This window comes from Chiloscyllium plagiosum, unplaced genomic scaffold (assembly GCF_037043375.1).
Source record: "Chiloscyllium plagiosum isolate Xiang-an unplaced genomic scaffold, Cpla_swu_hap1 HiC_scaffold_1, whole genome shotgun sequence".
In the NCBI taxonomy this organism is placed as follows: domain Eukaryota; kingdom Metazoa; phylum Chordata; class Chondrichthyes; order Orectolobiformes; family Hemiscylliidae; genus Chiloscyllium; species Chiloscyllium plagiosum.
Window position 1 is genome coordinate 84883276 of NW_028270139.1, and position 15575 is coordinate 84898850.

The following is a 15575-nucleotide window of genomic DNA, read 5'->3' on the forward strand; positions in this document are numbered from 1 at the left end:
AGAAAAAAACATTGGACAATGGTATATCCTTTGCTCTCTTGGTTGTTGGTTTTATCCACTTGGCATTGCTTTGATATTAAATTCCCTTTTATTACTCATTCCTGCTATTCCTATGTTTCCTCTGGGTGTGGGGTGGTTGTCTCTTTTATTAAAGACAAATGGGGTTGACATACGAAGGGGATGATGAAAGTGAGGACTGCAGATGCTGACGATTAGAGTCAAGTGTGTGGTGCTGGAAAAGCACAGGTCAGGTATCATCTGAGGAGCAGGAGAATCAACATTTTGGGCAAAAGACCTCATTCAGGAATGAGGGGTTGGATTGGGCGTCCACTTGTAATTTTCACATGTGTAAATAATAGATTTTCTTTGTCGCTGTCCTTCTTGGGTTTGGGATGCAGCTTTAGCTGGAAGGAACCATGCTGGTAGAAGGGATTGGGATGAGTGCCCCCTATGGGTGAGTGGTAAATCTCCAGTTATCTGTTGTTTGTATATTTGTTTGTTTACTTTAATAGTGGGGTTTTTCTTTGGCTTTTGTTGTATCTGTAGCAGTAGTTTTTAGCTTTTATAAATCCTGTCTTTTCTCCAGTCGGTGCACCACAAATATGCTTCTTCCCCCTTGGGGGGCCGTGGGCTGCATTAGACAATGATGGCTAGTGGTTTGTTTAGATGATGCACCTGGAACATAAAGTGGAGTCATTCCCCGATCAAAAGAAAGGAGGTGTTCTGAAACCTCAGAAAGGAGAGGGTTACATCACCCTACTACAAGAAACACACTTGAATGACAAGGAACATTTGAAATTACAACAGAGAGGGTTTGGTAGGGTATTCTTTTCCTTTTTCAATCCTAAAAGCAGAGGAGTGGCCATACTAATATAGAGGAACCTCCCACTTCAGATAATAGACCAAATAAAGGATGAACATGGGTGGTTCATCATCCAGAAGGCCTTAATACATGGGGAAGAGTATGGCAGCCTGAATGAGTATTGCCTTCCGGCTCACCCCCTTAAATTCTTAATCAAATTGATGGCTCTTGGGGTGCATCGTACATATAGGAGGAGACTTCAATCATCTCATGGACCCCAAGACAGACAACATGAAAAGGGGTCTCTTGGGGATTTCTCCACAATCCTGACAATTGGTGGACTTATATGGGGAGTTGGGGTTGGTGGATATGTGGAGATGTCATAGAATTATTGAGATGTACTGCATGGAAACAGAGCCTTCGGTCCAACCCGTATTGCCAACCAGATATTCCTACCCAATCTCGTCCCACCTGCCAGCACCCAGCTCATATCCCTCCAAACCCTTCCTATTTATATACCCATCCAAATGCCTCTTAAATGTTGCCCATCATAATTTTGTAAACCTCTATAAGGTCACCCCTCAGCCTCCAATGCTCCAGGGAAAACAGCCCCAGCCTGTTCAGCCTCTCCCAATAGCTCAAATCCTCCAACCCTAGCAACATCCTTGTAAATCTTTTCTGAACCCTTTCAAGTTTCACATCATCTTTCCGATAGGAAGGAGAACAGAATTGCATGCAATATTCCAACAGTGGCCTAACCAATGTCCTGTACAGCCGCAACATGACCTCTCAATTACCGTACTCAATACTCTCACCAATAAAGGAAAGCATACTAAACGCCTTCTTCACTATCCTATCTATCTGCGACTCCACTTCCAATGAGCTATGAGCCTGCACTCTCAGGTCCCTTTGTTCAGCAACACTCCCTAGGACCTTACCATTAAGTGTACAAGTCCTGCTAAGATTTGTTTTCCCAAAATGCAACACCTCGCATTTATCTGAATTAAACTCCTTCTGCCACTTCTCAGCCCATTGGCCCATCTGGTCCAGATCCTGTTGTAATCTGAGGTAACCCTCTTCGCTGTCCACTACACCTCCAATATTGGTGTCATCTGCAAACTTACTAACTGTACCTCTTATGCTCGCATCCAAATCATTTATGTAAATGACAAAAAGTAGAGGACAAAGCAGTCTCCACCTTAATGGTAGGGATTTTACCTTTTACTCCAACCAGCACAAGTGCCACATGAGAATTGATATGCTCTTTGTTCCATCGATCCGTCAGGTTTCGGTATTATCCTGCAGGATTGGGAATATAGCCATTTCGGACCATGCGGCAATGTACTTGGATGTTAAGATCAAAGATAGTGGAATAGATATGTGGCATTGGCACATGGATCCATTTCTTTTGAAAGAAAGCAAGTTTATAGAGCACTTCACAAGGGAGTTTAGGACCTTCTGGGACATTAACTCAGGTACAGCCAGTAATTTATTGATGCTTTGGGTGACAACCAAGGCTTATTTAAGGGGCTTAATTATTTCGTACTCAGCAACCAGGAAGACGCAGAGATGAGAACAGCAACGTATGTTTAAGGCCCGGCTGAAGGCAGCCGAATCGGCATATTATGATAGACCGTTTGTGGCTAAGCTACAGCAGGTCACAGCTCTCTGTGGTGAAGAGTGAAGTCTCCTGTGTGAAACAAAGGTTATTTGAATATGGGGATAAGCCAGGCAGGTACGTGGCATATTTGGCCAGGAAGAAAAGTGCCCTGCAGTCCATTGTGTCCATTAGGGAGAGAACTGGTGCTATCACTCAGAGTCTAAAAAGATTAATGCAATATTCAGGAAATTTTACACAGAGTTGTACCAGTCGGATGGTTGTGAGGGTGGAGTAGCAAGGATGGAATTCTTTTCTGAAATCTGGATCTTCCCAATATAAACGCCACCCTGTTGAATGCACCCTTAACAATACAAGAAATTCAAGAGGCAAGAAGGCAGCTCCAAAGTGGCAAAGCCCTGGCCTGGACGGGTTTCTGTGTGAGTTCTACAAGGAGTTCATAAACATGTTGGCCGAGCCATTATTGGGTAAGTACAATCACACATACAGCCAGGACTGCCTTCCGCCCTCTCTTTGGGAGGCCAAAATCTCCCTTATTCTAAAGACAGGGAAAGGTCCTTAGGACTGTGTCTTGTATAGACCTATCTCGCTGCTGAATGTAGATTTTAAAATCCTGCCTAAAATGCTAGCTTTGAGATTAGAAAAGGTACTGCACACTATTGTAAAGGAAGAGCAGACAGGTAGCATTAAGGGTCATACCTCTTCCAATAATATCAGGAGAGTGTTGAATATAGTACAGGTATATCAGGAGAAGTCAGTTCGACATGGTGGTCTCCTTGGACAGGGAAAAGGCATTTGACTGGGTGGAGTGGCCATCTCCTTTTGGTGACCGGAACAGTTTGGCCTTGGGGTTGCTTTCGCTAGTGGGTGGCTGTGCTGTATAATGACCCTATGCTGACAATCCTACAAAAGTTATAAAATCAGATTATTTTAGCACTGGGAGAGGCAGCTGACAAGGGTGTCCTCTCTCGCCTCTGCTATTCACCTAAGTAATCAAACCATTGGCAGAGGCTATTTGGAAGGACTCTAAAATAGTTGCCCCAAAGGCAAGAATGGAAGAGGCCAAAATTACTCTCTACGCTGAGAGGCGTTACCAATATCATGGTTAGGCTGAATAGCTCTGATTAATATGGATGTTCTTCCTCAGCTACCATACCAGCGACTATGTCCCATGAGAATGCTCCTGTTGTTGTTGTGCAGACACGGCATGCAGAGGCTCAGTGGCTAGCTTGGATCCTTCCTTTGGTGTCTTAGGTGCCCTCTTATTAAATTCACCAAGTTGCAACTCCCACAGTGTATGGGGGGGAGGGGTAGATCTCTCAGACTTTAAGCGATACCAGTAAGCACCTTATTGTCCTATGTGAGTGACTGGGTGCGGAAGGACCCAAGGTCGATATGGCTTGACATAGAGGCCTTCCAGGCAAGGTGTCCCCTCCGCAAATTGCTGTTTATGGATCAGATGAAAGCATTGTAGAATCTCGATTGTCATCAGCACGGTTAAAACGTGCAGTATGATATGGCAGCGCGAGGGTAACCTGCATACGACCTCACCATTTACCCCCTTAGATGGAGCCCCAGGATTCGGGCCAGGGTCAATGGATTCCAGCTTTAAAGTGAGGGAAGTCAAGGGAGTTTCCAGTTTGGAAGAGCTATTTGAAGGAGAGGTCCTGATGTTTTTTCACCAGCTGAGTCACAAACATGGGCGACCTGGTAGGGACCTCTTCCGTTATTTTCAGATTAAAGATTATATACAGAGAAGGACCACGCTTTTAGCTCAGTCCTACAAGTCCAACATGGAGAGAAGAGTGCGCCCAGTGCTCAGTCAGTATTTTCTACCATTTACAGAGAAGGGTCACCTTGGAAGATATGGAAAGAATCTACGGAATCTGGAGTTGGGAACTAGGGGTAGAAATTTTATCTGAAACATGGGAGTACATATGGGAGAATGTGAAAAAGATCTCAATACGCAATAAAGAGCAGGCTATACAGTTGAAGATTCTCCATAGAGCCCATATGGCCCTGGAGCGATTAGCAAAATTCAAGAAAGGAACATTTCCAGGGTGCCCTAAATGTAAAACAAGCACCGGCACCCTGACACCTTGTCTCTGGTCATGCCATAAGATCCGTAGGTACTGGGTTGTTATAGTGAATGAGGTGGAGGAGATTCTGGGAATTGAAGTTAAGGCGGATCCAGTATCCTTCTTTTGGGACTGCTGAATCTCTAGATGAACATGGAAAGGGATTATTCAACATTCTCATGTATTGTGCAAGGAAGAACATTTTAATGAGCTGGACCTCAGAAAAAACCCCAGATCTACCCCTTCCCTGGCATACCCTGTGGGAGTTGCAACTTGGTGAATTTAATAAGAGGGCACCAATGACACCAAATGAAGGATCCAAGCCAGCCACTGAGCCTCCACATGACGTGTCTGTGGAGGTCTCATGGGGTGGTGTATATTAGTGATGGAGCACGTTCCCCTGGATTTTCTTACGAATGTCGTGCACCAGAAAACTGAGCTATTCTATAAGACGTGGCGGCCCTTTTAAAATTACATCAACACAGACTTGTCAGCCATATTGACCAGGGCCTTTATATAGCCGTGAAGGCTGGATTTGGTGGCCCAGGGGCCTTAGGGGAAGGAAGCTTGAATAAATACGGGTATAGTAACTGATGCTCCCTCAGATGGGAGCCTTGGTGGGAGTGTGTTGGGTGGTGTCATTTAATTTAATTGAAATTAATTTAAGTTGATTTTATCTAATCTAAGTTAAATTAGGTTAGTTTAGTATAATTTAATCTAATTTAAATAAATTTCCTAAATTCAATGTTTTTTACACAGTATGGATGGAGCTACAATGTTTACACAGGCTGCAGCCCTGACACTAAACCACATGTCAGTTGTTCGAGCCAACTGGGCGACATTGTTGATGCATGTGTTGTCAAGTTGGATTTCCAAAAAAAAATTGACCATCAAGAAATTTCCACTGCCCTGCAAAGTCAACAAACTTCAGTATTTTATGGGAATGGTTACCTAATTAGATATGTTCTTAGCCAGCCTATGAGGTGTCAACCTGCTGAGGGTACTATGCAGGACTACTTGTATACCAAACCGAATAAGCAGTGTGCTCTAAACACAGCTCAGTGATCCCACAATCAGCAAATCAGATCTAAACTCTTCAGTTAGGCCACATCTAATCCATGAGTAATAGTGAACAATTAAATAACCTACAGGTGTGGAGACTCCACAAACCTCCCCATCTTCAATGACAGGAGTACTCAGAATGTCAGTTATATCATGTGGATGATCCATCTCAACCTCTTCTTAGCGTTTCAGAATCAAAGATATCATCTTCAGCCAATTTCTTTCAGTTCACATGATATCAAGAAATGGCTGAAGGCACTGGATATTGCAAAAGATATGGTCTGGCAAGATTCTAATAAAAATATTGAAGATTCATGTGGCAGAATATTCCAGACATTTGGCTCTTTGAAGATTCTGACATTCAATTAATCCATCCCATTGTTCAACGCTCATTCTTATCTCAATAAGCTGATAAAACATCAGATATACTGAACGAACGCAAAGGCTGAGGCTCCTGTACTCCTTTTCTCGAGATCCCTTTACCTGTTTCACTTGCAGTCACACCCTCCTTTTCCTCACCAAATCAGAAGACCCTAAAGGCAGGATGTAGTTGCCTCCTGGAATAGGATTCCGCATTGGACAGGATGTCCTTCAACACTAAAGATTAATGTTGATATGCACCAGAAAGATATCTTTCCAGGCCTGGATTGCCTTTCCAGATGAAAGGGAAGATGGCCATGACATCTCCAGTGGATACCCTCCTTCACAGGCTATACATGTTTTCTATTATTTGTCCTGAGAGAGAAGATCACATAGTCAGATAGAGTAGACAAGTCAATGCATCATCGTTCTCTCTGATTTAGAGACGCTGATAGTGATTTCAGGCTGGGCTTGAGCTGGGAGTGGAGGTAGGTGTAGAAATATGATTAAAATGTATCGTTTACAGGTAGAATGCGAAACTCTGGAAAGGTGTAGTATAAAGGATTAAATACTGCCTTGCTAATAGCTAGAATGTATCATCAGTGACATCAGAACTGAGACTTGCCACAGGAAAATACTTACCATGTGAAATTTATTAAACTTGTGGAGCATTCTAAACTAGATTGAATATACAAAGTTATATTTAATTTTAATTGCCCATAAATCATTGGCAACTCTCAACTAAATTTCCAACAATTGCTTCTAATGTCAAGACTCCCCACCAACAGTACAGAAATGAAAAATTACTCTTACAAAGTAATGGACTTTGGCTGAAAAAAGATGCAAATGGAATTCCAGTCAGTGAACATATGTAGATGTGGAGAGAAATCTGTCAGCATTAGTCGACTTGTCACTTTTAATGTCCAGAAATTTGGCAATGATATTAAACAGTTAGTGCCAGCATTCTGTAGGATATATTTACACTGATCTTGTTTCCAAGTACTTTCCTCATATCTAGTAACAGTTGGATTTTATTGCTATTAGGGTACACATCTGTAGAGGCTAGATTTTAAAAACAATGCTCGGTCAAGTTCTGCTCTGTAACAATTATGTACGGACATCGGAAAGGATATTAAAAGATGCTTCAAAGTATGAAAAAAAGAAAGTTATAGGGAGTGCCTCATTGATGTTAATAAAATGTGTAGGTAAGGCAAATCTAGAAAAATAAAACAAGAATCATAAGAGGTATTGAGTTAACCTAATATAAACCACATATTGGAGAGAATGGCCCTGAAATATGTACCTTCATCTTGTTGTGTGTTTCTCATTTGCGTTGTGTTAACAGCTTATAATTATATGATAAAGTCTAAGAAGGCCACTGTGATGATGCTGTGGCTTTAAGAGGTTACTTTGTCCTTTTTTTAAAGATAAGATGCAAGACAGAGTTGCTGAACACCAAAACCACTAGAGTAAACCGATTGGACGCCTTGGGTTTTGTTTTTTTAAGTTGGAACAATAAAAGCAGACTGGCTGGGTGTGGTCAGCTCTGACATACCAGGATTTCTAGTTTTGTTTTTCCTTTTTTTTAGCTTTGAGATTGAGCGGTTACTGTTGTGGGCTGGAAGAAGTTGAAGCTATTTTTCCTTCTCTCGATTGCAGCAAAAAGCTGGGGGTTCTCTTCCTGGTTTACTAGATTGCATGTGAGACAAAAAATCTGTTTTACTGAATTTACCTTTTTGCCAAGCAGTGTGTTTATGAGGTATTACTAGTTTGGAACAGTCAATTAGTAATATTTACTGAATCTAATTTTTGTGTTAGGTTTTCCAATAGAGTTACATTGTTCTAAATTCCTCTTTTTTTGCTTTATTTTAACTGTAGTGTTTGTATACATTGTGTTTTGCTTAACATTGTGTAATTTGATGAATCACATTGTATCTGGAACATGGCACATTACAATTGCCTTTAAAATAGAATGTTAGGGTCTAGGCTACCTTCTTATAATATTTTGAGGGAGCCTTGTCTGGTCCATAACATATTGGGGGCTGTTACCAGGATCAAAATTCCTAATTCCATGTTGGGTTTAGAACTATTGGACTCAAAGGCAGCAAGTGGTAGGTGTAAATGTCTTTTGTTTCAAGTTTTGAATTTGATTGGTTGAAATAGGGTGTGCCTTGTGTAGTAATGGCTATTTTATTCACCATGAGTTTTCTGAGGATGGATGAAGTCACTGCAGGAGTATACTGAAAGTGAGCAAGACAAAGTTGTTAGAATTGGCAGACCAGCTTGAGTTGTTGTCGTCTTTGTCTTTTCGAAAACAGGAGATATTTGCAGCAATTGCTCGACATTTATGATTGCCAGAAATGCTATCAGAGTCTTTGAAAATGGCTAAAATTCAATTGCAAATCCAACAGCTTGAACGTGAATAAGAAACAAAACAGTTTGAATTATGCTTAAAAGCAGAGGAAGGAGAAAGGGCAAGAATAACCAAAATAGAGAAAAAAGATAAGGAGAGGAAGGCTCTGACAGAAGAAAGAGAGAGAGAGGGAAGGAAAGTGGAAATTGAGAGAAGAAAATCAGAAAGAGAGACAAGAAATGCAGAAAGCATGCAAGTTTGAACTTCAGAAATTGGTAATCAGAGAGGAGGGAGTGCACTTAAAAGGGGAAGGGGTGAAGGTAGAAGGCAGGCTTGGTAAGTAGGATAGTGATGACGAGCAAAATCACAGTACCCAAAGGCATGTTGGGGAATCTGTTTAAATATGTCCAAGTGTTGCCTAAATATGATGAAAAGGATGTAGAAGACTTTTTCATTTCATTTGAAAAAGTAGCTGAAATATTGAAATGGCTGGTGACCATCTGAGTATTGTTGATCCAAACAAATTTCTTAGGTAGAGCTACTGAGGTATTTGCATTCTGGATTAGGTTTGCTCACTGAGCCGGAAGATTCATCTTCAGATGTTTTGTCACCATACTAGGTAACATCTTCAGTGAGCCTCCGGATGAAGCACCGGTAGTGTAGCCCACTTTCTATTTATGTGTTTGGGTTTCCTTGAATTGGTGATGCCATTTCGTGTAGCGACATCAACTGGAACAACACATCCATTCTAGGACAAGCCAAACAAAGACACGATTGAGAATTCTAGACGCATGGCATTCCAACCAGAACTCTATCAACAATCATGTTGACTTGGATCACATTTACAACCCCCTGAGAAAATGAACAGGAAATGACATCACCATAAAATGGCTTCACCACAGGAAATTACATCACCAACCCAAGGAAATCTAAACACGTAATTAGAAAGCGGGCTACACCACCAGTGCCTCATTTGGAGGCTCATTGAAGATGTTATCTAGTATGGTGACAAAATGTCTGAAAATGAACCTTCCAGCTCAGCGAGCAAACCTACATTCAGAACCTTAACCAGAGCTACAAATCTTCTCAAAACTCGCTAGGTATTTGCATTACCATTAGAGGAGATATCTGGAGAGTATTATGAGTGGGTGGCATGGTGGCACAATGGTTAGCACTGCTGCCTCACAGCGCCAGAGATCCGGGTTCAATTCCCGACTCAGGCGACTGATTGTGTGGAGTTTGCACATTCTCCCCGTGTCTGCGTGGGTTTTCTCCGAGTGCTCCGGTTTCCTCCCACAGTCCAAAGATGTGCAGGTCAGGTGAATTGGCCATGCTAAATTGCCCGTAGTGTTAGGTAAATGGGGTAAATGTAGGGGAATGGGTGGGTTGTGCTTCGGCGGGTCGGTGTGGACTTGTTGGGCCGAAGGGCCTGTTTCCACACTGTAAGTAATCTAATCCAATCTAGGTGAAAAAGACCATCTAAAGTGAACCTGCGAAAGTGCCAGAAGCCTATAGACAAAGTTTCAGGAATCTAAGGAGGGACCTGATCAAACATATGTTGAGTCTGAAAGAATCAAAGTAATTTTGATAGGTGGATAAGGGCATTGAAAATAGATAAAACATATGATGTTCGTAGAGAGGTGATTATTTTGGAAGGGTTCAAAAAATCACTTCCTGAAGTAGTTAGAACTCATGCAGAAGAGCAGAGAGTTAAAACTGCAAAATTGGCAGTTGAAATGGCTGATGATTATGTGTTGATTCATAAATCAAAGTTTGGCTTCCAACATCAATTTCAATCTGTGAGGGATAAAATTGGGGAAAGAGGAATCCTCAAGTGGTAAGGGGAAAGGAGATCTCATTGAAGATAATAGTTTGCCACAAGCTAAAAAGGAAACCCATGAGAGGGAAAGTAAAGTAAAAAAGCTTGGATGTTTTTGCTGCAATAAAGTACGCAACATGAAATCACAGTGTAGGTAGGAAGACAGATGTGGGACAACAGGATGGGTCAGTGGGTTTTGTTGAAGTGGTAAAGGAAAACACAGTAGAAGCTAAAAAGCTGCAACAGAATGCACAACCTGATTAGGGGTGGTTGAGAAGAAAGTTCCAGATCGCCTTAAAGAATTTACTTGTGATGGTAAATATGCCAGGAGCAGCAGGTAAAGAAATTAAAAATTTAAGTGATATGGAAGCATGTTAATCTTTAATATTGAGAGATGAGGAGATATGTAATTCAGAAAGACTATTGCCAGAAAAAGTGGCAATACGTGGAATTTATGGTGTGACGTGAAGTGCTCCATTATAAAGAGTGAGGTTGGGGTGTCCAGTGAAAAGTTGAGAAAATTCTACAGTGAAAATTCCTGGAGGAACTTTAATTTCCAGGAATACAATTAGTGCTTGGTAATGATATAGCTTGATCACAGGTAGGAGTGCTGCCTAGTGTGGTTGAAGTTGAGGAAATGGAATATTACAGCAAATATGTCCTGGGATTTTTCCTGAATGTGTGATAACAAGGTCACAAAGCCACCAGTTGAAACAGGTGGAGAAATGAAAGATTAAAGATAAGGATGTTGAAATACAATTTATCAGAGACCCTGTTTGATCAAATGGTTGAGAAAATAAAACAAGAACAGGTGGAAGTCAAAGTGTTACTTCAGAGAACTTTACTAAATTACAACAGAAAAACGAAGCAGTTGTATCAAAAAGCATACACAGAAAAAAAATCTGAGTGTATTCCAGAATGTTACTATCTTAAAAATGGCATCTTGATGAGGAAATGGAAAATGTCACATGTTTGGATGGATGAGAAATGGGATGAAATTCATCAAGTTGTGATACCAGTGGGTTATAGAAAGGAGGTGTTGCAGGTAGCACATGAATTATCAGTAGGAGGTCATTTGAGAATAAGGAAAACTAGCCTGGACTAAATGAGGATGATTATATTTTGCTGGACATGTTGTACATGTCAAGTAATTGTAATACCTCAGGCAGCAATTAAAATCAGCATCTTTAATACCCATTCCTGCATTTGAGGAACCTTTTACAACAGTCTAAATTTATTGCATAGGACTCTGTTTAAGCCAAAAAGTGGGAATCAGTATTTGGAGACAATAATGGATACATGTGCTAGATTTCCAGAGGACATTCCATTATGCTGTACTAAGGCTAAAAGGATTGTAGAAGAGTTACTCAATGTTTTTTGAGATATAGACTACCTACAGACATATAATCAGAACAAGGGTCAAATTTTGCATCCAATTTTGCAGGGAAGTTATGGACAGCTTAGGAATAAAACAATTCAAATCCATTGCATACCATCCAGAATCACGGAGCATTTAGAACTGTGCCATCAAATTTTAAAGAACATGTTAATGGCTTATAGTCAAGACTATCCAGAGGACTGGGATAAAGGAATTCCATTTATATTTTTTGGAATTAGAATTGCACCAAATGAACCTACCAAATTCATTCCATTTGAATTAGTTTTTGGTCACAAGGTGAGAGGACCACAGAAATTAAGAAGAACTTGGTGAGTCAGAGCTCACACATTTGGACAATGTATCTTTTTTGCGGGAAAGTTTAAATGGATCAGGTGAGTAGGCTCGACAGCATTTAAAAGTAGTACAGCATGTGATAAAACAGGAAGTAAAAAAAATCAAAAATTTGCAATTTTGCTAGTTGAGGTAAAGTGTCAGTGTTACTTCCAGTGGTTGGGTCAGTAGACTTTATCAAATTGAAAGGAGATTGAGTGAGGTGAACTAATTGATAAGAATGCCAGATAGAAAGAAATCTGAGTGTGTCATGTGATGTATTTTGATAGGGAAGGAAAGCAAAAAGAGATTGTGTTATTGGTTACAAGTCAGAGTAAAGAACCAAATTCAGAGGATTCATACTTGGACATCCCTCAAATTAAATTGGACAATGAGGAAGTGCTCAAACATTGGGATAGATGACTGAGTTACCTTCCAGGGGAAAATTGAAATGACCTGAAAGGGTTATTGCAATCACATGGGGAGCCATGTGGGAATGAAATGCTGTTCCAATTAAGCAACATCCTTATAGAATTAACTCTCTAAAGTTGGCACAGGTTCAAAAAGCGATTGGGGCAGCATGGTGGTCCAGTGGTTAACACTGCAGCCTCACAGTGCTAGGGACCCAGGTTTGATTCTAGACTTGGGCGACTGTGTGTAGAGTTTAGGTAAAAACAAGGGCTGCAAATGCTGGAGTCCAGACTAGAGTGGTGCTGGAAAAGCACAGCAGGTCAGGCAGCATCCGAGGAGCCGGAAAATCTACGCCTCGGGCAAAAGCCCTTCTGTTCCTGAGCCATCGATTTTCCAGCTCCTCAGATGCTGCCTGACCTGCTGTGCTTTTCCAGCAACACTCGAATCTGGACTCTGTGTGTGGACTTTACACATTCTCCGTGGTGGTGTGGGCTTGAAGAAGTAGAAGCTATTTTTCCCTTTCTCAAGTACAGCCTGAAGCCGGGGGTTCTCTTCCTAGGCTGCTAGATTGCACATGAGACAAAATTGGTTTTACTGAATTTGTCTTTTTGCCAAGGGGTGTGTTTATGGGATGTTACTAGATTGGAACAGTTGTATTGTATTTGTTTAGATTAGATTACTTACAGTGTGGAAACACGCCCTTCGGCCCAACAAGTCCACACCGACCCGCTGAAGTGCAACCCACCCAGACCAATTCCCCTACATCTAACACTACGGGCAATTTAGTGTGGCCAATTCACCTAACCTGCACATTTTTGGACTGTGGGAGGAAACCGGAGCACCCGGAGGAAACCCACGCAGACACGGGGAGAATGTGCAAACTCCACACAGTCATTCGCCTGAGGTGGGAATTGAACCCAGGTCTCTGGCGCTGTGAGACAGCAGTGCTAACCACTGTGCCACCATGCCTCCCATTCTGTTAAGTTTTCCAAAAAAAATTAAGTGAAGTTATTCTAAATTCCTCTTTCTTTGCTATATTTTAACTATAGTGTTTAAATAAACTTTGTTTTGCTTAATGTTGTGTAGCTTGACCAGTAGCATTGCATTCAGAACATGGAACTTTACATTTGCATTTAAAATAAGTCAAAGCTAGTACCTAGGCTACCTTCTTACAGTATTTTGAGGGAGTCTGGTCCATAACACCACCATTTTGGATCTCAGATTTCATTATAATATAGATGGCAGTATGGTAACAGGCTGAACTAGATCTACTCTAGTTTCCAGGTATGCAATTGGCTTGGATTCCTGAAATCTGGAAAAAGAAAGTTTGGGCCTAGGAGTTTGTGATAATATCACACTTAGAGAATAAGTAAGATGAATGCCAAGTGTGGGATATTGATGGAAGAGTTGGGACTTGAATGCTAGTAAAATCGTGGACCTCAAGAAGGTTGAGCATTATATTGTGTGTGTATGTGCGTGTGGGAGGCTGGTGTGGTAATAAAAACAGAAGCTGCTGGAAAAGCTCAGCAGGTCTGGCAGCATCTGTGAAGAAAAACCAGAGTTAATGTTTCAGGTCCAAAGACCCTCCCTCAGTTTGTTTCAGTTGACGTTGAAAGATGAGGTGGGTGGGGGAGGGGGCGACCTGATGGAAGTTTACATGATTATGAAACACGTAGAATGGAATGGATAGTCAGAAACAGAAACAGAAATTATTGGAAAAGCTCAGCAGGTCTGAGATCATCTGTGGAGGAAATCAGTGTTAACCTTTTGGATCCAGAGACCCCTCCTCAAGACTAAATACTCAGAGTTTTTGTCCCAGGGGAGAAATGTCAATAACTAGGAGACATCAGTCTAAGATAAAAGAGATAAGTTTAAAAGAGATGTGAGAGGCACTTTTTGTTTTACACAGAGCATAATAATTGCCTAGAATATGCTGCCAGAGGTAAATGCATGAATAGGCACAGAATAGAGGAATATAGACCGTTTCGAAACAAAAGATCTCTAGTTTTAAAAAGACATCATGAATCAGCACAGGCTTGTTGGGTTAAAAAGCCAGTTTCTGTGCTATATTGTTTTTTTTATTTAATGGCAACATTTTCTTTCTTGAATGCAACCAGAGAGAGTGCTGCTAGTTTCAGGGCAAACTAACATTGCAGCAGGGATCAGATGCAGGTGTCCAGGATCTTATTTTCAAATACAAAGCAATTAAAACCTGTTTCATTAAGGAGTAAAATGTTGACATTGACTTTTACCAAGTTGGCATCTGGCATGATTCACAACATGTAAAGTATGTGTGTATTAGCACAGCACACTATGTTGATCCTCAAATGGTAGTCCTGGCACACAACCCATTCAAAATGCTGATTTGAAATAAATGCACAATCTCCACAATTTGGAATAATCTACTTGGCTGAGCTATAAGAACACGAATACTGAGATTGTTCAAAATAGTTATTTATTTGCATAGAATGTATTACGTTGGGTTTGAGATTCAATTTGCAGAAAGACCTTTTCTCATTCCTGCTTTTTCTTATAACTAGATTTTGGTTTGACTTCATTAGCATGATTGCCATTGCATATGATTCATTATTCCACATTGTGTTTCCATGAAAAAAGTTTTTTTCTTCAGATAATTTGAGAGTGTGTTATTTATAGAAAAGCATTATCGTACTTACTAAAAGTTTTTTTTTACTTCTACATTTATATAAATGTAATTGCTTGGCACATTTCATTTACAAACACCAGAATTTTCAAGCAACTCCATGCTTTCTACAGAAATTGCTTGTCTGGGAATGCAGTTGCCCTATTTATTTTGTCTACACTCATTTTGTTATCTTAGAGCCAATTATTGTTATCTACAGGATGAAATGTAATTGACTTTCATGCAGTAAGTATTTATGAGGTGACCCCTAATATACTGATGTGATTTTTAGGACAAGGGTACACTTGTAGCGATTAGGAGTTGCAATGAGGCAGAGCACATTTTTCAAGCATTACAAATTCAGAGCTTTGCATTCCAGGAGGCTGGATAACAGTAAGTAATCAGCAAAGACCAAGGTCTACATTCACAAGAATGTACATTCATGTCAAAGTTCCTTTCATTTTAGAAGCAGATAGGTAAAATAAATATCCTGTTCTTAATGCGTCCATCATTGACAGTGGCTGTTAAAGTATATCTGCTCATAACAGCTTAGCTCAATATAATTCTGACCTCAACCCCTGTTGAGTTCGTTTCTCTGACAGGTTCTATGAATTTTTTTCCCCGTAGCAGGTTAGTAGGCTGCATTCAGCTGTAAACCATTCATACACATGTTTCCAGCTGAGAAATAAATATAATCAAAGTGTTGTTTACTGTCGAGTATGC